Consider the following 24,806-nt stretch of genomic DNA (forward strand, 5'->3'; position numbering starts at 1 on the left):
GGAAGAGACAGTATCACCCAAAGAGAGACTTACATTTGTTTGTTTTTTTAAATACAGGTAAGGGTATTATACTTATAATAAAATGCTAAATTAAATTAAATTTGATTAATTAAATCCATTAAATTAAATGGATGGATTAATGGATGGATTTCTCCCATTAAATTTTTTGCCTTGTCACACTTGGTCAGCGCTACTGAAGGGTCAGAAGGAAAGTACGACACTGTAGCTTTTTCCTATTCTTCATGAGCACTAGCCTCTTTGAGCTCTTTCATACATATTTTTGTAGTTACAAGTTGTCTATTAAACTAGCCCAGAAGCGTAATAAAATGAAATTAGCAACAAACCCGCAGACAGAACAAGAGAATAAGGTACAGCACAACCCACTTGGTAGATATTATATTTGTGATAGGTACAGAAGACAGACCAGGGAGCTCACAGGCTTCCCAGTCAGCATCTTTAGTTTAGGGTATCTCATTAAAAAATATATCCTTCATGGGTTCTGTAAAACCTGCAGTATCCATGGATCTTTTTCCCAAAGCTTCTATTTTGAAGCCTTCCATAACTCCTTTATTGCTTGCAGTATCTGTTTCAGAGTATTATGCTGGCAGAGAGCATTGGCTCAGTAGCAACCTGCATGCACAAGTCAAAACAAGGCTGGTGGAAAATATATTTTAGGGCAGAATTGTCTGAAATAGACCACAGGTGAACTGTCGTCAGGCATTAGTGTACCTGAGGACATGTGCTGTTCTGAACAGTGAGGAGAGGCTTATCTGGACTTCACAGGTAGGCTGTGACAAACATGACCAGTCTTGCCTGAGGCAAGAGCTGGACATTTCTGGGTAATCTGCTCCACACTGTGTTCTCAAAAATGTGGATGAAACTGGTGGTGTTATGCAAGGAAATCACCTCCAAAATGAACAGGGGGAGACTGAACTACTGTCTCACCAGCTGAGATGAAATCCAAAGTGGGGAAAAGTTAGCAAAAATGCATGTAAGAGGGAAGAAATAGAAAGATATAAATACAGGAAAGTGGGCAATATCACGTCCTCAACAGTCTTCACCTACGTAAATCAGGGTGCCTGAGCCCTTTTACTGGACAGGACATACTGTGTTATGGGCAGTGGCGTAACTGGTCTCAAGGGAGAACAGAAGAACTGGAATGGTCTTCAGGTGCATAACAGAAATTAAAAATGTTTGCATTTATTATCAGATTGCTTAAAATCACTGTTACTGTAAAAAACCTGCTATGTGTATTTCATTAGCAGCAAGCCACTGGTAAGTAATGGCTCTCCGTTATTTTACAGGAGAAATACATAATGTCCTTCTATTGAAATGGTTCCACTGGTAAAATTGCCTAAAGACAGATGGAACTGGATGCTATCCCTCCTTCCCCTTCACCTGGTTCCCTCTGGAGACTGATTTCACTCTTCCCCACAATCTTGCAGAAAAAGGTCTGGAGCGTGGAACGATCCCCGCACTGAACGAGCAGAGAGTAATGCCTTCAGTTCTAATTAAATTAGTTCAAGATGGATCTAGCCCCAAAAGTCTTCATCCCTGGTTAAATCCCCCTCCCCACTCCCAGAGTTTCTTACTTTTCAGCAGCTCACTTCTCCTTTCCTCTGTGACAAGCAAAGCATTAAATATAAATCTTTGCTATGACATCTATTTTTAAAGTAAGTGGAATGGCACTGAAGGGAATAAAGAGCAAAACTGAACAGCATTTCTTGTTGTCTTTTGATTAAGCTCCCCCAGCTGTGAATAACCAAATGTTATCAGCATCGGCTTCCCTTTATGTGTGTGTGAGAGGCAGCAGGTTTGTTTGCAAGCCCTGGTTGCAGCCCTGGCTGAGCCTCTCCTGCTGGGCAGCCCTGGGCTGTGGGGGGTGGATGCACCCCCCTGGCTGCCTACGCCTGAGCTCCCCACAGCCCCTGAGCTTGCACCTCCTGCTCTCACTTGGTTGTTGCCGGCACGTCCCTGGGTGCAGCACTGGCTGGTGCGGCTGCCGTCAGGTGTGACTGCAGGGAGGGCTACCCCAGCTTGGCAGCACTAAGCATGTGCTCCCTCAGTCCCTCTGAATGTGGACCAGAGTCGTTCCCCATGACGTGCTGTGAGTTGAAGCGTGCCTCTTCCCAGACTGGATGCATTGTGAGCTGGTTTGTTCACAGCTTGACCCCCTCTGGTGAACCATGACAGATGAAGCAAGCAGCCACCACCTCTCTCAGCTGTTTTTCAAAGCAGCCACCCTTTGCAGAGAACATGGGAGGCCTCCAGCTCTGTGCTGAACAGAGAAACACCGGCATGCTATTTTTCAGGCACAGATTTTCCAGGGAGGGATTGCATCTCCTCTTGACGCTGTCTTACATAGATTTCCTTCCCTCCGCAGTGCTGGTGATGTGCACGTTCATGCCTTGTGGGTTCTCCCACGGTCCCTCAGAGCCAGGGGAGGCTGTGGTGGGAGCAGCAGCCGGCAGCTGCCTGTACTGTGTCCTCCACCCTCCCTCATCGCTTTCCTTATTCCCATTTCCTTTCTGCCAGGGAACATTATTTTAGGTATGGTCGGTTCATCTTTGGTGTCTTGATACATGTTCTTGGCCTGTTCTTTCTGTTAGAGATCTTCTCCAGAAAGCCTTATCCCTTTTATAACTTCCCTTGCTTTCATTGGTCCCCTGCAGAACTGCACTCCTCTGGGAGGTGGCTGGATGGTGGGTGTTAATAGGAACAGGAATAACAGGGATAGACCCATAGTTAACAGGAACAGAATACATGAGTCTCCATCAACCTTTCATTTTCAGCTCACTGTCGATACCCAGTGTTTGGCCAGGGTGGAGGTAAACAACAGAGTAACCAACCCCCTTGAAGTCAAAAAAGGCTCTGTAGCTTGATATTAAATACATATAAGGAATCAACCAGAATTAATAAACTGTTAATATATTGATTCCCCCCAACTGTTGTTGCCCAAGGGACATTTGTATGGATTCAAGGAGGTGCAATGTTGGTGAAAGCAGGTGCAATAAATGGAAACAGGCCATCAGGAGAAGGTATATTGATAGGATTTAAACATTACTTTTAAGTCTGGTTTTGAAAATGGAGCAGTGATTTTTCTTTTTAACTTTTTTTTTACACAGTGACGGATAAAGGTAGTCCGTGTGAATGTGTTGAAATCAAGCCCAAATCTTCTTGGTTTTCCAAGTCTGCCGGTAGCTGTGTGGGTAGCAGCAACACAGGAGATGTGAATAATTGATTTTACTGTCTGTCCCCCAGAGTCAGTCATTTCCATCAGCCAGCAGGTGAGTATGTACTTGCTGCTTCAAACTGGGTCCAGCTTGGAGTATGTGACAGTGGTATCTGCGAGGGCTTGTAATGCACTAAGTCTTTTAATTACAAACGTTCATACAAGGCATTTCTCTTGCAAAGGCTCATCTGAATCCTGTGTGCCTGTGCAGATTCAGCTTGATTCCTACAGTGAAATTTTCCCTTCATTCTGCTTCCACAAAAAGCTTGTGTAAGTCCCTGCCTCTCCAGATGGCACAGGCTCTGCAGCTACCGGTTACTACACATGACATATTACAATTATTCGTACCCCGTTCAGTACAAAGCTCCCTTTGTTCCAGAGGTGACAAACCAGAGACTTGGTACCTGTGAATACTGGGATCCAGAAGGTCCCAGAGTGCCAGAATTGCTAAATAGCTGGCTGAAAAGTAGGCTACTCCTCACACTTCAGATACTGGACTTTCCAGCTACAGAGCACGTTGTGAAAGACATTGTGTCATTCTGAAGGCTGGGAAAAAAAAGCAAGGAAAATGGAGACTAACTTCCTGTCTCTGTATGGTCCATCGGGTCCTCATGCCAATTGATAATGGGCTGAAGGCTCAATTTAAATAGAAATTGCCATGTTTTCATAATGGTTTTTTTTTTGGTAAGAAACCATTTTTAATTTGCAGATGTGTCAGCAGTGTTGGTGCATCAGACATTCCATGTGGGAAAATATTTAAGCAAGGACTATTTTATCTTGAAATTAAGTGTTTGGGGGGTCGTCGTCCCCCGTCCCCCCCCCCCCCAAGCTAGTAGGTCTAGTGTTTGGCTGGTGTAGTTCAAGTCTTGAACCACTGGTGGAATGGGGAGAATTTCAGACTAGTATTCTTTAATGTGTGAATTTATGACAGGGCCCCTGATTTGAGGCACGTAGTTTCTGCCAACTAAAAAACATCTGAGTGGAAATGTTTATCCTTTGGCCCAGGTGAGTACCTCCATAGAGGGATTTATCTCCAGATCAAGAAACTGTTGTAACCAGCTGCTGGGTGGTGGGTTGGGCTTATGCAGAGGGAGCCGGGCGGTGCTGGGTGAAAGCAGGGAGCATGGAGCTGGTGGTGCAGGGCAGGCAGGGGGAGTTTTGAGGAAGATGATTGTTTTGGGAGCCTGATTTATTGAGAAGGTGGCTGAAGCTTTGGGGTTGGGGTGCCACTGGATCAGTAAGGACCAAAATCCTCCCCATTGTATAGTCACTCGGCTACCAGGGCAGTCACCTAGCCAGGCAGACACCTAGCCAAGTTCAGTTCCTTCTCTGCTTGAGGGGATTTGAAACCACATCTTCAGTCTTATGCCAGAAGCGTCGATTGTTTGGTGACTGGAAAAATAGGAGAAGTAGTTCTAAATCCTCTTGCTCAGAGGAGGAATTGAAGTGTTGCCTGTTAACAGTGTGCTTTCCTGTAAATAATGCCCTGGGGACCTCAATTTTCTATTTTCTCTTTTTCTAGAGGTTGATGTGGAGACTTAATGTAAACAACATTACTTTTGAGAAATTAAATTTATTGTCCAATTGAACTGTGGCTGCTCTCCAGGACCCATAGGGTCCTGTTTGTTTAGTTTGGTTTTGAAACTGTCTTTGCAAGCAAAATTTTCTGAGTCTAAGTACGCTCACACATTGGTAATCAAGCATTGAACTGGTAGTGGGAAAGGAGGGATTATAATCCCTCCTTTCTCCCCATTACCTCAGTCCCACATAGGGTGTACTCCAAGTCATGCTCTGTGATTATGGTTCCATAGGTCGTCTCTGCTCCCTGTACTACAGCCCCTTTAGTCCAGAACTGTATTTATCACTGGTAAACACTGTGCTTTGTAGAAAGCCTCATCAGATGTGATGTTAAATTAGTTTAATTGCAAGTAAAGAGTTTTGCTGGTTAATTCCATCCTCTTCTGATTTGCCAAGTCCTTTGATCTTCTGGATCGCTGATCAGGGTGTCACGTCCCTTTCGTTCCTTGGCTAAATCCATTTTACTCATAGATCTGACAAAATGTTTGGTTCCCAGATGCATTTCTGATTAGAGCTGGCCAGGAATTTCCTGACAAAGCATGTCTTTGTTGAAAAATGCCCATCTGTAAAATCTAAATGCTTTACAGATGCATCTCTGATGTATTTTCAGTGAATTACAGGAAGGTTTCTGCTTTTGGGATTTGCTCCAGATTGAATTGCCATGAGTTTGAAAGTCCAGCAAAGCCTGCCTTGAGAAAGGGGCTCAGGGAGATGTTATACTCCTTATGCTGTGGAAGTGGCCTCTCTGGCTGGCTCGGATAATGTGATAGTAGTCTGTTGAGTCCTGTAGAGCCAGAACTCGCTGGGATGATATCCAGCTTTTAAGTTTCAGATCGGAATGCTTCAGGGTCCTGCATAAGGTGACATTTTTTTCAAAATTTGAAAAATTCACATTCCAGTTGAATCTCATGCCTTGGTGGGAAATGGAAGAACACCTACATTCAGACCAGAGCTTTTCCCAGTTTTGCAAAATCTGGAAATGCAGCTTTTAAAAATTGAATTTCCCAGGCTGAAGAAGGGAATAAATCAGGGTATATTTTTGCTATTGAAAACAAGAAAATAAGGCAATGTTTTCACTTTTTGGGGTTCAGAGCCTTAGGGACTGAAAGCCTTCGTTTATCTGAAAGTCAGGCAAAATATAGGAAGCTTATTTAGACAGTGGTAATGCACAGCACGAGTGGCAGCCTTTGGCTCTGTTCAGGAGGGTTTGAAAAGGACAGCAAGTTCAATCTCGACATCCATTAAATCTTTAACCTTTCTTGCTATTCTTAACTGGAGCTGGTGGAAGAGGAAGTGGGAATATTTTAATAGATTTGAAATGTTCTCTTCATGAATTCTTTTTCTCTGAGAGGATGAAATGCAGCACCGTATGGACACATTATGTTCTCATGGTCTGCCACATTTAAAGAAACATTCATACCAAGCACGGTCGCAAATCTTTAAATGGCTTCTTTATTATTTTTCTCTTGTTATTGTGCCTCTGCAGGGTCTACATAGAAGAAAATCAGTAGATCAGCAGAATGCTGCTGCTATTGCGGAGCCTTTGTGTAGATCTGTATGGCAGTATAAATATGAACAATATTTCGCTGAATCCCATCCCTCATTATTTTGGGGCCATTTCCTCAGCAGGCTGTCACACAATACTAAGGACAAGTTGGGTTCACAACTACTTGAATGAAGCAGAGAATAAAAGAATATATGCCTCTTTGTGGAAAGAAAACCTGCCTAGGCCCAAATAGAAGGAAATCACCACAAATGCACCTTGTATCTACTTGTCTAAACAGACCTATTCATTTCTGTACAATATGCTTTCCAGTCTTCAGGTTGTCTCTCAGCCCATTTTTTTAAAATCAGCCCATCATAATAAGCACGCTGGGGATAGATTTTGTTGACTCACTTCTTTAAAGCTATCTTGTAAACCTGCAGAAAATATATTTGTGAAAATTCAGACCTCTACAGTCCCAGCTTAAAAGCTCAGTCACTTTTTAGCTGTATCTCCACCTAATGTCTGATAGAATCACAGAAGGACACTAAAAAAAATCCCATAATCCTATTACATTGGAAAAGTCCGTTATTTGATTCCTTCCATGGAAGGGACCTGCCACTTATCTCAGGAACAGAGGAGCTGTGGCTCCCCAGCATCCCCCAACCACGAGAGAGGTATCTTAACTATGGGGGCAATTTTAGAGCCTGTAGGCTTAACAGATCAAAGGGAAGATACTTTCTTGGTGGAAGGATTGCAAGGAAGCCCTAGGCCCAGTTAAAAGGATACTTCAGAGGTTGATCCTGGAACAGCAGGCAACTGACTTCAAACTGGCAACCTCTTTCCTTAATGCTCCTTATCATTTAGCATTCTGCAGGAAATCTACACACCGGTGATTTAGAGCCCTGAGTGGGGCAGGCAAGCTACAATAATGGGATCATACCTCTGTCATGGCCCGGGCTCCAAACGGCATTTTTCATTTTAATCTTGAAAGTGCTGCCCCTGGAAATATTAACTTAATCGGAGCCTGCAAACAGATTGATTTTTAAAATTTTTTTTCCTAAATTGTCTTTGAAGAAATGCTTGCAAATCATTTTACAACTTCTTCAACAGAAAAAGCTCTCTTTCTTCATTTTGCAAAAAGTAGAGTTAATCTATGAAAATGAAAAAAAAAAAAAGTAAGATTTTCTTACTGACTCTGCTTTTTTTTTTATTCCTGAAACAATGAATACTGCTGTTTACTGGGAAAAAAAATGATAGTGCAGTATCTTCTCACACATGTAGTGTGACAATTCTGGGAATGTAGAAGGTCAGAGTGCTTTTCTTGTCTCTTGTTTTTGCTGATTCAGCTTGAATATTAACTAGATACACCGTCTCTGGTTGCACCATCCCTATTTTGTATACATTAATTTTCTCTTACCTGCACTTAGGCCATTAAGTTCTTACCATTTTTCACATTGTAAGGATTATGAAATCTGGATTGTTAATGCATTTATTTGCAGAAAATACTGCCTCTTCTTCTGAGTGTATGTTTGTCGCTTCCACAGCAGGCAGAATAATTGCTACCATACAATTAAACATAACCTTTGACAACAGGCTTCAAATAAAAAAAATCTAAGAAAAACCATACACACACACATATATGTGCATGTGTGTCCCCCCTCCAAATACCTTAGGTGTTATACACTACTGCTGAGCGTATTATATATTCCAGGGATGCACAGACATAGTCTCCATTGTTATAACTAGTTATCTATAGTTAGTAAACAGATTTCCTATATTTTTACAAACAATGCTCAATTAATATCTCCGTCTAAGCAGTAGCCTTTGTCTGACACTCAGGGGGGCGGGCTGAGCACCTTGAGTAGAGAAACAGGCAGTAAACAGCACGTCCCTCCCTACAAAGCCACCCTAGAAGCCAGAGACCCATGGATGGGATGGGGGTGGGGTAGGGCTGGGTTTAGCCACCCACACCCCTTGATTTTGGGGATATCTTCACAGACTTGAATGGAGAGGCCTATGCTCTTGCCAGCCCCCATGCAAAAGCCGCATGGGCACAACAGTATGGCTGAGCTTACTCACACTCTTGTGGCTGACTCACACTCTTGTGTGAGTGCATTGCCTGTGCTACCGCTGTTGCCTGTTCCTCATTCAGAGGTGGCTTAGGTCCAGTCAGCTCAGGAAGCATGCTCAGGGAGCTAAATTTATCCTTACCAGCCTTTATAAAGGTGCTGCAAGCTGTTGCTCCTCTGGAGGCATTGGGAATAGCAGAATGTGGTATAAGCCCTATAAAAATACGATAACATACACAGAGGCAGGACGTGCACCGTTCCTTTAGGCAGGTTCATAAAGTAACATGAAGATGCAGGTTTTGGGCTTTTTTTATCTTTTTGTGCTGAGTGGAGCTCCTGAGAACAGGGTATATTTCAAATGTAGTTTGAGATATGTAGAAGACTGCTTTATTTGTAATTCCATGTGGAATTGTCCATGATTGAAAGTAGTTTGAAGAAAAACAATACACAGCATTTTTCCTTTGGTGCTGTTACTGGTTTAAGTGTTATGTACTACTGTGGTATCCAATAACAAGAGAAAGGAGGAAGCTATATGAATGTTACTAGAGCTGTTTAAAAATTAACCTCTTCCTGTTGAAATGTTGTGATGAAAGCAAATTGCCAGGGCAGAAACTTGCCAAAAATAAAAAGCTGAAAAATTATAACATTTTGGATTTCCGTAGCATCACTGACAAGAAAAGCCTTCAAGCCAGGAAACAAATAAACACAACACTTCCCCATCCCTTTGGTTTTTGGCAGCCCACCAAAACCTGTTTCTTTTCTGTTAGAGAACAATTTTTCATTCTTGATGTATTTTAAATTTAAAATGAGTGTTGGTTTTGTTTTTTTTTTTGTTTGCAAAAAGGTCTGTTTTGTCAAGAAGCTGTTTCTGTGGAACACCATTTCAGCTGAAGAGCTTCAACAAGCTCTTGTTGCTTCTGAACTCAGGCTTCCTATGTAGTAACACATTGTGCTATTGGCACACTCCTCTAAGTAACAGCCTATAGCATACTTAGTGTCATCTGTTCCTATTTCCTTCACTAAGACATGAGCATTGTGCCTTATACCTTTGTATCCTTCGATCATTGATATCTTTATTGTTTTAAAAATAAAACACCACTTGCCGCTTAAACGTTCCTTAATAAAATTTCCTTTTTTAGTAAACTCTACTCTGGGGTTTAATGTAATAATGCAATAAAACCAGCGTGGGTATTGCTGAGCTGGTTGGCATCAGTTGCAAGGTGGTGAGGATTTCAATTTTCACTGAAGGTCACAGGGTGAAGGTGCTAAATATTTGGCTCCCTGGGCCCATACTACATATGACTGTGAACATTTATTTGCATAGTCCTGGTTAAAAAAAAATATCATTATTATTCCTTGATGTAGAAACAGAGGTACCTAAGTACAAGCCAAATTTGCTAGCACAGAGGAGACATTTTCTGTTGGGAAAGGTCAGCAGGAAAATACTACTTCTAAACAGAAGCAGGTATGGTTGAGGTAATTATTTATTATAGGGCTGTTTCAGAATTACTCTGCTTCCCCTGTGTTCTTTTGAGATGGTGACATTTGCACTCCCCTGGCCCTCAGACCATGTTTGAAGACAAATCTGAAAGAATAAACCCAAAGGTCTCAAGGCGTGGGATTCGTCTAATCAAATACAGATGTTTACACTACACATACATGGTGTTCAGCCATCGCCATCAGCTCTCTTTGCAGTCAGATTGAAAAGTAAGCACTTCTGTTTTGTGAGTCAAGCAGCTATTTCATGTGGTCAGAGGAATCTTGTCTTGGAAGAACTGCAGAGAAGGGGCAACCAGGTGAGAGATAGACATCTGTGCTGCAGCTGCCATCTCAGGCTCTGGGAGATGAATCCCAGCTGGAGGATCTTTGCCTGAACCTTGTTCAGAAGATAAAAACCTGCTTGCTTTATGCTAGAGTTGCATTTGCATCTCTCCCCGTCAGTCATCTCCTGGGATTATCTTCTGGCTAATCCAGGGTAGTGATAAAAGTGTGATAGTTGAGAACACTTAAAAATTATTTCTAGGACAACACTCAGGTTTTAAGCCCATATGTTGTAGAACCCTGCTTATAACTGTTCTGTAATCTTACTTTTAGTCAAGAGTTTACCATGTTAATAGTTAAAGATCAATGGCAATGGACACTCAGTGTTATTACTGGTCTTGTGATTGGCAGCCATAAGACAACTGTCAGGTTACAGTACATAATTTTAGCAGAAGAAAATCCTTGTTCCAAAGAGCTTACAATAACAGTTCAACCTGGATCATGTTCCTGTGACTCTCCTTGGTTGTTTATGCCATATATAAAAATGAAGTTAAAGTTGGGCCAAATTAATTTGTATTGTAACTTCAGCAATGTTATTTCAGTCTGGATTTCATATTCATGTCTTCACTGAAATTCTGAGTGGCATCAGAGTGTTACATCTGAGATGAATTCAGTGCAAAAATGTTTACCAAGATCATTTATCCTCAATGTCCCTGTGTAGGTGTAAAAGACTAGGATAAAACCTGAGAAGACCGTTCTGTCCAGGTGAGGTACAAGATTTTTTTAGAAATAATTAGTTTAATGTTCTGCAGATGCTGAGGAGAAAGCAGGACTGATACTTTATCATACCCTTGGACCTTTCCTCTGGGGACCTTCTAATCTCTTGCTTCTGTGTCTTGGAATACAGTCCTCTAATACCTCATCTTGCAGGCTGTGATTTGCAAATTTATATTGAAGCTCTTAACACTTGCTGGGAGATATCAAGCTCAGACCATAGTCCTGAGTCTGTCTGCTTCTCCCTGCCTGCCTGCTTATCTACTTTGCTTGGACAACTCTATTAAACGTGTCCAACAATGCCTTTTGTGTGTCATTCCCAACAAGGTTATTATGGTTGGTTCTGCTTTTCCCATTGAAGTGTGGGAATGAACACGATTGCCAAGACTAGAAAGCACCACCCTGGACATTCAGCACACGCTTTGTTCCAATATGTAGTATAGAAAACCAGCACATCTCATTTTAAAGATAAACTGTTCTGATAGCTATTTACATCTCAGTGCCAACAAGTCAGATCTTACCTCTAAGCGGAATTTGTCTGACCTTGCCTGCAGTCAACAGTTTCTTTGTTGGCAAGGCTAAAGAGTTGCCCTCTAGCAGGTCTGTTCTTCGTTTGCCCCTTCAGGCCTACCTCCTCTCTGTTTTGTCTTTCATAAGGTATGTTTTGAGCCCTTAAGGTTTATAACATACACTTTGCTCTCAAGCCTTTGGTTCTTTTTCCTATCTTCTTGTGAACATGCTCCACATCACTGTGGGCAACTGAACGAAGCCTGGTATTCCCAACTGACCAGCCCCCTGTACAGCAGCAAAATCCCTTCTCTACTCTTTGATATCCCCCCTTTTTTGATGTCAAGGACTAAAGCAACCCTCCACAATGCTCAGTCTCACAACTTCCATGTACCATCCCTGGATTCTGCATTCCTGTCCAGTAGCTTGGATCTGCATCCCACACTTTGTCATATTTCAAGATATTTTTTTCAATGCATTGGAGCCACTTTGCCAAGCAATTGAAATCCTTCTGTAAGGGTAAGCATCTTCCTCTTTATTTGCTACTCCACCAATCTCTGTAATCTGCAGACTTTGTTGACAACAATTGTAAATCTTGGTATGGACCTATATTTAAAACTTCACCTTAGAAGACCAAATAGGGATCACAATTAATGTATGATATATGGGCTCACTAATGGCATCTTTTTAAAGACAGCCATAAAACTTTTATGTAGCTCTTTTAACATCGATGGCAAACTTATAATGGCAAATAATTGTCTTTATATTTGTATCAATATGCTTTTGGAATAGTTTAATCTGTTATAATAAATGATTATGACTGGAATCAAATTATTATGATTTATTGAACCAAGAGCCAAGTTATCCATAACAAAGTATGTTCTCTAAGTAATTGTATGGACAGCCACAAAGGACTAGTAATGAAATGTTGAAACAGGAAAATTTCAGAATAAGAAATTGTTCTTCATGTCTAAATTTCCAAAAAGCCTTCTCTTAAATTATATTTGTTATGTTACAGATTTCTTTACTTAGTTTTCAGTTATTCTTCTGTGCTTGTCTCTCCTTTTAGCAGATGAATTCTTTCTCCTTTTTTCCTCATCCCATTAGTGGTCACAAGCATGTCATAACACGATTAAGCATTTCTTGGAATAAAGCAGGGTGGAAAGTGTGACCAGAAAAGATTTGGCAGTTGCGTCTAGTCTAACACCATGCAAGGCAGGAAATGTCTGAATGACTTAATGAAAAACAAAATAAGGTTAAATCTTGTGAGATTGTGGGGACCTTTAAATTATAAATCATTAAAAATGACACACTCAAATGCACTGTAATATTGAGTTGGAGCTCAACATTTCAGGTTGCTTCTGAGAAAATTTCTAAAACCTAAAGCTAGTTGGAATATTTCCTAAGGTTTTTTTTTGTTTGTTTTTGTTTTGGTTTTTGTGTTTTTTTTTTTTTTTTTTTTTTTAGTTTAAATGGAAAGAGATTTTATTCTTTAGTTAAGTCTGGACATCTTGTGCTGTGTTGACACCATAGACTTTGCAACATATCCTCTTTAGACTCAGGAAGTATAACTGGCTACATGCAAAGATGAACAGGTATGGGACTAACGAAAAAGTTAAAATTAAAAAGAAAAGTGTATTCACACTGGAAAAATTATGTCCTTTTAGGCCAGAAAGAAGCCTCAGCTCTGATAGCTGGGCTGTGGCATGTCTCATCTGCTGCTCTCAACCTGGTATTTACTGCACAGTGACGAAGCTGCATCCTCGTCAGAGCAGATGAACTGAGCATTTCCAAGTCGGGGAGTAGATGTCTCCTTGGCTATGCTGTGAAGCAACCTCTGTGGGTAGCCATGCTCAGGGTTGAAAAAAACAATGTGAAAGCTTGAGCAAGCACAGGGGAGAGCTTGGCTTACACACTTGTCTTCCATAGAGAGCTGCCTTTATTTCTGAATAGCTCTGCCCAGACTTTGACTTCTCCCTCGGGAGAAAGCTGGCATGTTTCTGACTGCAGGGTTCTCTCTGGGACAGGGAAGATCCAAGCATAATCTGCAGATTTTTGATCCGAGGATTTTTAATTCAGTTGTGCCACTTTAGATCACAATATTAATTATGAACTGTATGCATGGTAACACTGTGATCTAGAGCTAGAATTTTTAAATGGAATTAAAAGATCTGATGGAAACTATCAGTTTTGTTGAAACAGGTTCTATGTATTATCAAGGTATATTTTGCTTTCATTTTATATGTTTGCATTCTGGAAGTATAAACAGTAAGCTGAAGTATTCTGATAATGACTTCCATTATTTCCTATATGCTTTTTTAGTGCTCCATTGTGAAAAAGCTGAGATTTTCCACTTTTCTGTCCAAAAGCTTTGAAAGGTCAGAATTTGCAAGGTGCCAAATGTGTGTATTTTCAATATAGAAAAACTGGACAGTATGCTTTTCCCCAAAAGAAAGAGGGAAGAGGAAGAGACACAGAGACATGTACCCTGACTCTGAACTAGAACAGCAGAAGAAAAGTGAGCTATCAGTAGAAATATACTTTACTGTTGCCTGTAATCTGTGTTTTCCATTCACACCAATTTCTGAGCAGACTGGGGCCTATTTTCCATTTGTTGTGTGTGAGTAACTCCCATTGTTGGAAATGGAAGTGATTTGTTGTATCAAAGAGGAAAATGTGGTTAGAATGTGATTGTAATTGGTTTTTTTTCCCCAATTTTCCATATTGCGTGTTATTATTTTGTGGAGTGCCATCTTTTTATTTTTTTCTGCAGCGTTTCTCATATTCTGAATAAGGCCAGCATGCAGTAATTTCAAGAAGGCATCCTTTGCTTCAATGTACTATTGTTTCAGGGCTCTCTGCGGGCAAACTTGCAGATCTGGATATTTTTTTCCCCTCCATTTTGGTTTGTTTTACTTTGTTAAAGCCATGCTGATGGTCCCAATGATCTCTGCTCAGCTGCTGAGTTTTAGTACAAACTAGAAGCTCACAGCAGTCCTTCTGGCTCATATAATCAATTTTAGGTTCATAGGTTTTTAACACTAAAGAGCTTAGCACATCACCAGGAGAAATTAGAAAGAATTTCTCAGCTCGGGGGGGGAAGCTCTTTCAGTATTGGAAGCCATGAAAGGGAAGAATCATATTTCTATTACCAGGGTAATTCTGCTAATGAGTCAAATATTCCTTGGTTATGCACTGAGCAAGCTAATTTTTTTCCAAAGAGCTGTGCAGATTCAGAATTATACTATCTTGTGACTTTTATTGACATTGGGAATTTGGCCCTTAAATTAATGTGAATGATGGGCCTTGTTGAATAGCTTCAACTTTGAGGAGCTGATTTGTGCCAAGCACTCAATGCTGTGCAGGAAAGCAGCACAGAAGCAGTCTTATTGTTTCTGCCTTTCCTTTCATAGTCATATTTGTGCTCTGGTTGTGCAGAGAGTGGAGCTGCTACTAACAGTTGAAGTTTCAGTACTGTCCTTGTGATCTAAAATGTTTGGTTTTTTTTTTGTAGTGGGTTTTACATTTTGCAGATTTAGATCTGGTGGGAAACCATGTGTCTCCAGTCTGAAGGATCCTAGGATGGAATTTGTCTATCTGTCTTTACCTCACCTTGTAACATTGAGGTCTTCATCTGAGCTTTCCCTCAACTACCTTTGATTGTCATTTGTGAGAAATGCACACTTTTATGCCTTAGTTCTAAAAGCTGACCTAAAAGTGATCAAGTGAACTCATCCTTCCCAGAAGAGGGGTATTCCCATTGCAGTTCCAGAGGTAGCCATGTAGCATGTGAAAATACCCAGTATATGAGAAAATCTCTCTTAAAAGGACAAACAAAATCATTTGGCATGATGACGAAAGAGCTCAGAAAGACTTTTTTTTTTTTTTTTTTTTTGGTAGTTGTGTGGCTGTGGTTCAAAGCTCTGTTGTCTGACTCCCTGGCTGATTCCTTCTGAAGTGTAACTGTGCACTGCAAATAAATCTGTTACCTGAACAGATGCCAGTGACCTTTTTTATCCTGCAAACAAGTGGCCTGCTTCCTAAGCATCCCTGTATGAGAAAGGGATGAAGTGTTTGAGCAACCAACTAAAAGAATCACTGTCTCTTGTCTCTGGTAAGTTTTCCACTCATTGCTGAATGACTGAGTGCACCCAGTCTCAGTGTAGAAACTTTCCTTTGCTAAATTCAGGCTACTGATAAGCCACTCTGAAGTACATTGGAAAATTGAGATCTTTAATGTTCCTACCCAACCAAGAGAAAGGAGAAGCTGCTGGATGTAAGAGTATGAGCCTGTGCTGCCTAAGGATGTGTGATGAGTCATATTCTGTACTGCTGCAGTGCTATAAGAACTGCTGCTGAATGCCAAGTCTTGCCAACTGTGAAATTACTATTTCTGCTTGATAATGTTTTGTTTCAAAGCAAGATGTAGAGAAAAGGCAATAACTGAACTTTTAAAACAAATCAGACCTTTTGTCAGAACTTTTTTCTTTGGTCTTCAGCCAACAGTCATATTTTGGAAAGCATTAGACTTGATATAATCTCAGCTGTCATGCAATTTTCATTTTTGCCCCAATCCATTGGTTGGATTGATTGAATTTTAAAGGAATATAGTCACTATTGTTTTGCCAAATTGGGATATACTCCTTTAAAAATATGCTTGCACATGGAAGTATTTTATATGGTAAAGTAACAGTTGTTTCCAACACACTTTTAAAAAGGAATTTAGGGTTTGATTACAGAGTTAGACTAGAAGCCTTGGAAACTGAAATCCTCCATTGTTTTACTAACTTGCTAGAGGAAGGAAAACTTTTCTACCTTAACCATATCTGCATAGCTGCCTCTAGGATAGTTCAGATATCATCTGGATTTTGAGGTCTCTTTGCTTAAAGTGCAAAAGGGACATTGGCTATTATGGAATTTATATTTTTGTCAGTTAGACCTGTCTAAGATCCTGATTGAGCAAGGTATTTGGGCCTGGGTGTAGTGCTAGTGTCTGAGCAGTATCACTGAGTTTAACAAGCCTGCTAAAATATCTAAGTACTTTGGCTGAGGTGGAGTCTAAGGGCATCAACTAATTTTTTTAGTGTTCTACGCAAATAGCTTTCTGATATGTGCATTTGTCCAATAGTTTCCGAAGGTCAGCAATCCAGTAACAAATTGGAGGTGTAAGAATCTGCTTCCTATTTTTAATTCTTAGAATCAGTCAGTTTCTCTGCTATTCTTTTTCAGAGGGAATAATGATACTAACTCCACCTGTGGTTTTTGAAATAGGCAACCAGGATGTACATCTAAGATGAAGTGAAGCTAATTTTCTAAGAATCATTTTGAAGTACTGATAGTGCCAGTGTTTTCTTAATAACCAGCAGGCTATGATGCACAGTTGCCAAACTCCAAACCAAATAAATAATATTGGTTGGAATATTCTGTCCTGTACTTATGGGAATGGATAATATTAACGCTGATGTTTAAATATCTATGTTTTCACCATATTTGCTTTGTATAGACTTATTCAGTGATTCATAAACTCTGAGCTATCTGTGGATTAGCTAGGCATCAGATCTGCCTCATGAGAAGTTTAGTCATTCCTCCTGCCACCTCTCCCACCTCCTTTTCTGCCATGAAATACTTTTATATAGATTATCATCCTGCCCCTGAGTAAGGTCGTGTAATGTAGTTTGACCTCTGTTGTCAACAAGTCAAACAGCAGAGCTCTAGCAAATAAGACTGAAATCACCAGATTCACTGGGATAAAGATGGCTGAAAACCCAAGCCAAATCTGGCTGACAGATGAGTTACTTGAAGATTATGAAGTGACAACTTAATGACGCTTTTGGAAGTCCATCGAGTCTTAGAGAGAAAGGACATGGGTAAGACATTTCTGAAGTAAATTTTATCTTAAATGTTATTCTCATTCTCCTGTTCGAGCAAAAACGTATCATGCAGCTTCTTGGACGATAGGTTTGTAAAGAGATATGGGCAGGAAACTGCTTCAGAAATGGTTTTCCTGGGGTATGGCCTCATGCTATCTCAGCTGCAACCTTTATACCAGAGGGTGCCGGCATCCGGAGCGCCAGGCGGGGCGGCACAGAAGGCGGTGGCTTCAGCACCACGGCCAGCGTCCCGGGCGAGAGGACAGGTTTCAGCACCACGGCCAGCGTCCCGGGCGAGAGGACAGGTTTCAGCACCACGGCCAGCGCCAGCGCAGCCGGCAGGACGCGGCGTTGTGTGACGTGACAGGGCACGACATGACGACAACTGTTTATCATTTGTCCGCCGAAAAGATGACTGCTCAGACCGGTAAACCGCTAGTGCTGACTTGATTGTAAGGAAAAGTCTTTTTGTGCCTGGGAGGAGGTAGCTGGGATGAGCCTTGGAGAGAGCACAGAACTGGCAGAGCATGCTGGAGAGCAGGCACTGCCTGATGGAGCCTGTGCTTATGGGAAAGAGACAGGCCTGGGATATGGCCAGAGTGGAGGAGATGTAGCTGAAACGGGTCCAGCTGGGGACTGTGCAGCAGCAAGGCTTGGGGTACCTGATGTCAGAATCCAGAAAGAAACCCTGACAAAGGGTCGTCTTCACCCCTCTTTGGTGCAGATCCCACTCCATGAGGATAATTCATAGTAGAAGTACCCCATTACCTACATTTCCAGAGATCTGTGCAGTGCAGCTGATAGCTTTGACCCTGCTGCTGATCACTGTGCGACTGCCAGCAGATTTCTGCAGGGAGGGGTTTGCATTTCACTTTTTTAAAAGTATGGGAAATCACACACATAGACTCTGTGGAAAGAACATTAACCTAGCAAAGATTAATAGTGAGCAGTTGCCATAGGCCACAATAAGTCTTTCTTCACAGGCTTAATTTCTCTTAATGTTCCTGCACATTATATTTCCTCAGGATCTCTGCTCATATATTATATAGTATGCGGCTGTCCTGGCAATGAGTCAGGTATTTTAAGGAAGTGTTGTCTGTAGGACTTGTGAAAGTCAAAAAAAGTATAGCAATTGAGGCAAGGGACTGAAAGAAGAGACGGGGCATTCCTGATGTGAAACTGATGACGTACTGTCATGGAGAACTGGATTTTCAGTATCTGCCAAAGAGCTCCTCTACAGTGATGGGAAAATTGCTTAAACCAGTATTTTCACATTTGGCAACTACTTGGACAGTCTGTATTTTCTCATCCCACATTTGAGGTGATTATGATTCCTGATTTCCAGAGGTTTTGGAACAAGCAGCACCACCTGAGCTCACTGGAACATGTTCATAAAAAGAGGATTCTAGGAACATGTCAGGTGCTACATAACTGTAGAAATTATGAAAAATCATCTCCCATAAAACTCAAATAGATTTCCAGTTTACAACTTCCAATTTCCATTTTAAAACTCCCTGTGCTTAAACCTCTACCATTTCATCTTCTTGAAGTGTTGGGAAATACAATTTTCTTTGCATTTGCATACTCCTTACACTCAGTAGAAGAGCATGCAACATTCATAGACATTATAGCTGTCAATCCTCATTGCAAGTTTAAGTGCCATGGAATGTAGAGGCAAGAATGAAAACCCAGGCTAGAATAACTAAAAAAACCCAGATATGGCATAAATGGTATTTCACCTTTAGGCCACCTGTTGCAATACAGCCAAAGCCAGCAGTGACTGAAAGTCATTACCATTTGACAGCTGCTCCATTAGCTTTGTAAAATGACTGTGTAATTGTTCTCAGCCTTCTTTCTTGTGGACAGGTGTCCATACCATGATTAGCACTAATTGGCAATGTTTTTGGCAGTCATAGAAGGAAAACTAATGAAAGAATGAGTGTGGAGGGGGAATGATTTTCTCAGTCCCCAAAGAGATATGCCTGTCTATGTGCCTGCCTGCTCTGGGAACAGAATGTCAGCTCTGTGCCTCTCCAAACATATTGTTTACAAGAAGTCAAGTTCTTTTAAGAAAGAGAAATACTGACTAGTTTAAAATAGAATTGAGGCTGACAATGGAACAAAGACCTGGTTTAGGATATTTTAAACTTGTGCCATACCAATGTTTGTTTGATTTAAACCTGGTTAGAAAGTAAATTTTGATTTGAGAAAGGGGGCAAATGTGGAGAAAGAGCTTTAAAATGCAGCATCCCAAGGAGATCTGAGGGTTCCCTTTTCACAAAAGAATAACACCTACTTGAGATATCATCTAGTCTCTGTCTCGTGAAGGCTGTCATCACGGCCTTCATGTCATGAGTAAATGTGTCCATCTCACGACCAAAACACTTCTGTCCACTGTCTGGATGTGACTTTATGTCTACTCATATGTTGGAATCCCACAGAACTGTTGGTAGATATGAGACCAGAGTTTGCTTCATGCCTGTCAGGTGAACACTCAGAGACCTATAACATGATTGGGGAGGACCATATGTAGCAGATGCAATAAATTCTCTGCTCATTTGAATCAGTAATCTCTGATTCTTTCAGTATGTGACATAATATCTGAATTTTGGTGAATGTGGATGATGTGCACATGGCCTCATGAGTAGGAAAGGGTCATTGTAACCAGTGCATAATGACCTATTCAGGAAGTTACATTGCTCTGAACAAAAATCTGGATTCTGTTGTCATCTTCTATCCTAGTTGTTATTCCTTCCCCAGACACCTTAAAGTTCTTACCTGTTTTCTTAACTTCAAGTTATCTATCAGTTATCTATCATATCTATCAGTTCTGAAAACCTACAAGTAATCGCCTTTGCCATAAATGTTTATACTATGGTCTTTTCCTGAGGTAGAGGCTGGTAGGTGCAAGCTGCTAGCTGTTAGGTATGGAGCCAAATGCACTGTAAGCTTGTCCAGGTTTGTACATGATTCTGCAGTACAAATAAAAAAATAAAAAGCCTGCTAGCAGTCAGACAGGGGCAGCTGGCACTGAGGGAGGGTACAGTAATGTATAGTTCTCAGCTCTCAGAGCAGGCCAAAGTGAAGCATATGTCTTAGAAGGATGTGGGAAAAGTAAAAAGAAAAAAGATGAGGATTGTGTGTGAAGAAAAAGAGAAGATCATTCCTAAGAAGTGAAGGTGGGTGGCTGAAGGAGAGCTGAGTAGGTGTGGGAGGGTAGCACTGTTGTGCTACCATGTAGGAAAAAGAGAGGGGACACACATTGATTCTTGTATATCATTGCATTCTCCTCAATGACTTATCAGCATGGAGCCAACTGCATCCTGGATAATGGATGTACTTTCTGTAAGATCAATACAGACTCATCACACAGTTGGCAGTATTGAACATCTTTTCTGTCTTAGCCTACAGCATTTATTCTCTCATTGCTTATCCCATCTTATGTATTCTGATGACATGGCATTAATAGGTTTTGTTGCGTAATGTTAAAAAAAGCTCATCTCCACATACGCATAGGAGTACAGAGGAACAATGGCAATGGGCAACCTGAACAACACCCTTCTCTAACCCCTCCCCGGGCTGTCACAGGATGGTGACCAGTCCCATGGTCTGGGGGTAACACCCATCACAATGACTCAGTGGAAAGGGTCTCTGGAGCACCTTTTGGCCAGCAGGGGTTTACTGCCTATGAGGATAAGAAACTTCTTATGGGAAGCCAGGAAGAGTATTTTGGGACTGCAGAAGACTTATGGGATATTTTGGAGAGGACCCAAAGGTGGGGAAAAGGACAGGTCTAGGTCGTTTGGGGAGGAAGAAATTTGGGAAAATAGAGGGGTGAAGGGCTGGTTCCATGCAAAAAGTTTGCTGGTCAGTACGCTGTCTGGCCATGTCTGGCTCCTGGTCAGGGCAGTCTGTCCTATCTTCTCACCAAACTCCATTGCTAACTATTTTCCTGGGTGAGGGACTATTTATTCTGTGTGCACGTGTGTGCATGTAGGTCTACTCCAGCAACTGGAGTCAGAACACAGGCCATAAGGTGCCAGCACATGAAGCATGTGAGGGTGCACCTGTCAGTGTGTGATCACTAGCGAATATCAAGCCAGACTAGCTGGTGAGATGGATAAGTGGCCTGGGAGCCAGGTATTGAAGCAGCCATAAGTCTGGGCCACATATTAGAGAGACCAGAGGGGCTGAGAGTTGACTACTGGAGGGACCAGAGGCTCCAAGCCAACTGCAAGGGAGAGATCGTGCAGTCTGAGCATGGACTGAGAGACCTGTGTGTGTGGTCAGATACTGTGGGACAGATGCTGTGTCTGCATGTGAATGTGTGGACTTGTGTGTCTGTGAAGTGAGGGGTCTGTACCAGCAGCCAGTGTGGGGTTTGCACACCCACATGTCGGCAGCTGGAGAGACCTGTGATCCAACAGCTAGGTACTGGATAGACTGAGTGTGTAAGACCAGCTGTTGGAGGGATCCATATTGTATTCATATGGATATATTTCCCATTAATGGACCTTCATCCTGATCAGCCAGAGAGGCCATTGGTGCTGTTTGAATCTGCATGAGTGCTGAGGATTTCTGTCTGTATTGTTCTGTGTGGCTTGCTGGGTGTATACATATATATGTGCTGCCTACATGTGTGTGTGCGTGTACCCACTGGGAATACATGGTCGTGCTACTTGCTGGCTGGACGTGGGGGCAGCCTTGCCTCTATTGGGCTACTGGGTTCGGCAGCCCCTAACAGGTTTTATTAAAATAATATTTAGTATATGATCATCATGAATGCAGAGAGAATCCTGGCAAATTCTGTATTTGGGTATTCCTGAACTTTGAGAGAATTAGGATATTTTCCCAAACATGATCTTGTCTCTTGAGAAGGAGGAAAATAACCTGTGGGAGGTAAAGGTTCTAAAACAAGGGAAGGAGAAATATGAAACATTATACTTGGGCTGGTCTTCCCTGTGCTACATCTATTCTTATTTTCCAGAGAAACCTAGGTTTTTTATATTTCTATTTCTTTTTAGTAAGTAAAACAACCACAGAAAAGAAAAATGTAAGTGATGTACTGGGGTTAGCTTTTCTGGAGAATGATTCCCTTGATTCCCTTGCTAAAGTACCTATAGGTATTACTCTGTTAGAATAATTGCAGCATTTTATCATGTTCGCAGATCCTTTGTAATAATTTTTGTTCTCATTAAGCAACAATAGATGCAAGGAAACCTTGGCTCAGGACACCTGTTGGCAGCTTCACAGCTGCTGCTGAACTGGAATTGCAGCAGTACTTGTCTCTCCAGACAGGATGTCACCTAGGAGAGAGCTGCATTTTAAGGGCTGCTGCCTGCTTGTAAAATCCTTGGCCAGTCTGAAAGGCCTGGCTCTTAGAGCACTGCCTCATCCTCCTAGTACAGCTCTCCTTTTACCTGTTGCTGTTACCGGCAGCAGGTGATTTATAGGACTGTGAGATCACAAAAAACAGAGATATAGGATCATGGATCTCCAATTCCGTTTCTGTGATCAAGAGAAAAGGGTTAGGGCTAATGCTTTTCAAGCCTAAGAAAGTTATCTTCTACTGTTATTTATAGTAATTTATAATGTTAGATATTTTAAGCATTTTAAGATCAATGAGAATATACCCATTAATTAATGTATTTACCTGATGACTATGGCAGTAACAATATTTTAAGAAAAAGGAAAAAATCTTCAAGTAAATCCCCACTGTATGGTGCTCATATGTTGTTGCCACTGCTGCTCCTTTGCATATTGTTTTCCATCCCAGAGGGGTAAAACTTCAAATTGTATCACTGCAGGTTCACACTCCTCACGTCATTTGTAAATGTATGCTATGAATGAGAACATGTTTTAGTAACCACACAGACTGGTTAAAATGTCATGAATTAATTTCAAATGAAGCACTGGAGAAACTTTGAACCTGGGGGGAAAGCAGTAACAAAAAGGAAATAACACTCCTCCCAAATGCTATGTATCTTCATACTCAAAACAGTGTTACTATAATTATAGTGCAATGATAATTGTTTTTTTATAGATGAAATTGTAATAATAAACATTCTGTGCTGCTGAAGTACAATCTTTCTTGTAGCAGTCCTCACATGGTATGACTGGAAGCCAAGACACTACATTCCATTGCAGGGGGCTAAGCTGTATGAACATTTCTTAACTGGACATGGTTTTTGTCTTAGAAGGTTATGCCTTCTTGTCAGACAGAACTCTTGAGCCAAAACTTGAAGGATAAAACTGAGCATCTGTGAATGTAGGAGGAGAAATAATAATATTGAAAAGGATTTCTTAAAAACAAAAATAAAGGTAGCCAGTGGAAAAGTCAGGCTAAAGTTGAGGAATAACTGTATACAGCTCCCCCTCACAGCGCTGCCCACCCTCAGGCTGGCATTTTATGCACTGGAAGTTACCCAGATGCCCTCAACTCTGACAGTGTTCAACTTACACTCTTTTGTATCAAGCATTGTTGGTATGGCATAGGGGGAATACACTTTAAGGTTACATACATTTGAAACCTCACAATTTCAGCACTCTACGTTCAAACTGTTCAGCTTGATGCATTGATTCCCAGAAGCTTTTGCTTTTGAATAATTCAAGAAAGTCAGCTGTCAGTAGGTATATAATTTGGAGAATTGCCTTTGTACTTTTTAAAATCCTGGAGCATGTGCCAGCAACTGACTGAAGCTCAATTTTAACAGTTATGTACTAGACTTGTACTGAGTTGTATTTGTATGAATAGACTCTATGGGTCTAGGCTTCTCCCATCATACAGTACATAGACTTCAATATCTCATGGGAGAATAGTTTCATGTTGTGTTATTGAACTGAAAGTTGATAGGTCTGACAATTTCCATCAAGATTTTCAATATGTCATGATACTTGAATGTCAGTGATGCATTCCTCTAAATCTGTGAGTGTTGCCAATCTAATTTCATGTTATCACAAGACACCAGAGCGACTTGAATTCAATCATGGAGTAAAAGAATAAGAAACTCTATAAAAAAGTGAAAAACTTTCTTGGGGAACCAAGACATCCTAGATTGCACACAGCTGAAAACTGAAGCTTGGGCACAGAAACTAAAAGCATACAAACCAACCATAAACTATTACATATAAGCTAAACTGTATAAACTAAAACATATGGCTCATAGGCACATGACAAGATTAAGTTGAAGCCTAATGCATATAAAATGAGTTCATATAAAATAAGCCTGATGAACTCAAGGCATTCAGCACAAAAAGTAACTCCTGAACAACACTATGAACCTTATGGTCTCCTTGCTACTGAGGACACATGGTGGTGCATTAGCTTTTTTTATAGTATGACAGTGCTGCTCAGAAATCAAACCCTTGTTGTGTTCAGCACTCTACAAGGATGTGATATGGAGACCTGCAGAGCCATCATCATTATATTTTCATGGAATCATGTGCATTTGGTACAAACTTTGGCTAAGATTTTGCCACATGTGAGATGGAGTAAATGATCTGGATCCTGGTGTTTACTTAAGAATAAA

Source organism: Gavia stellata, chromosome 1 (assembly GCF_030936135.1).
Source record: "Gavia stellata isolate bGavSte3 chromosome 1, bGavSte3.hap2, whole genome shotgun sequence".
Lineage (NCBI taxonomy): Eukaryota > Metazoa > Chordata > Aves > Gaviiformes > Gaviidae > Gavia > Gavia stellata.